The 1,567-nt window shown below is 44.2% G+C and overlaps 1 protein-coding gene across 1 annotated transcript in view; it reads left to right on the plus strand.

Annotated features, from left to right (window-relative positions):
* The window catches only part of BPIFA2 (BPI fold containing family A, member 2), a 20,908-nt gene that overhangs the window by 18,461 nt on the left and 880 nt on the right, over positions 1-1,567 (plus strand). The gene's annotated exons all lie outside the window — the stretch shown is intronic.

The following is a 1,567-nucleotide window of genomic DNA, read 5'->3' on the forward strand; positions in this document are numbered from 1 at the left end:
CAAGCTCACCTTGAATGATATTCTTTTCTTAAGAGCATAGGTTCTCAAATTGTGGCCGTGTAGTTACTTATCAATGTCTTCAGTTGTCTTTATATATTTCCATCTTTTATAGTTGACTTTAGTTGGGGGGGTTGGTCTGATACAAGCTACTCTGTCATGATCAAAACCAGAACTCTGCAGATGGAATTTAAACTTAGATTTCCAGAGGACTGAGTAACTTGGGGATAGAGTGAAAACGTTCAGTGCACGGGATTCTTGCATCTTTATGAAAACAACTTCAGGGTTGGTTATTCCCTGAAAATGCTTCCCAGGACATAATGTGGCAGGCGAGCCAAGAAAAAACACATTATGTATTTTCATCATGCTCAGGAATGAAAATGTGAAACTGAAAATCACAAAAATGGCCAAAAGAAGGAGACTGATTAAACGAACATGGGTCAATCCATACATTAGAATATTCTGCTGACAAGGAAGTAGGAAGGTGATCATGATGTGTTGCTATGTGAATAATTCTGTGGAAGCATGGTGGGACAATTCCAGTTTTTCATAATGTTACATGAAAGCCTATATATGTAAAGAAAACTTCTGGAAGAAGATAACAACTTATCTCTTCAAATTGATTCTTTACTTTTTTCTTTCTTTGTACATATCTTTATTTTCTAATTTTTCTACTTGTCCAAAAATTAAAATGATAAACCAAATGGATTACTTTTCATGGGAATCATGACCACAGGCTGGGCTTACACTCTCTCCTGAATTAGTCAAGTGTCTACAAGGGGACTGGCCCCTGCTGGCATCTAGGTCTCAGGTCCCAGTAGAGGCCATTTGCATGGCCATTTGGTGAAGTCTCAGGAAGCCACACCAACATCTGCATGCATGTCCTCGACTCACCGGCAGGTGTGGGGTGTGTGTCAGGTCAAGACCTTCCTTGACCTCCCTGCATAAATTAGCACCCTCATCCCATACTCCGTTCCTCCCTCATAGGCTGGACAGATATTCAGCTGAATACGTCAGTATGGCCACAGTGGTTATAATATTTTAAATTTTTTCTGTACTACTCGGGAAATATATCCTGCTCAGAGACTCCAGCTTGTCACCACCCCAGCTTTACCCCCAGAACTCCAGCCTCCCCACGACCCCAAGTCTAAAGAATTAGCATCCAGAACAGCCCGGGGAGCCCTGGACCTGCCTACAGAGCTAGACTGATGTCCTTTTCGACCAGCCAGTGCCCATGCCAGCTGGCTGCTGAATACTTTGACACAAACCCCTTCACGGCTCTTGTTTGCACCTGGTGCATGCATGTCCCTTTATTCACAGATTTATTGTCTGCCGCCTCTCGTGCCCACTAGAATGCCAGCTCCATGAGGACAGAGTTCAGTCTGTTCTCACTGATACATCCCCAGCCCCGGCATAATCCTGACACGTAGTAGGACCCTATAAATATATGCTGGGTGATTATGTCTGAAACTCGGCCCAGTGCCAGTAAGCCAGAAAGGACACATGATCGGGGGCTGGCCTGTGGCTCACTTGGGAGAGTGTGGTGCTGACAACACCAAGTCAAGGGTTA

The sequence above is a fragment of the Galeopterus variegatus genome, unplaced genomic scaffold, assembly GCF_000696425.1.
Source record: "Galeopterus variegatus unplaced genomic scaffold, G_variegatus-3.0.2 Scaffold3153, whole genome shotgun sequence".
NCBI classification, from domain to species: Eukaryota; Metazoa; Chordata; class Mammalia; order Dermoptera; family Cynocephalidae; genus Galeopterus; species Galeopterus variegatus.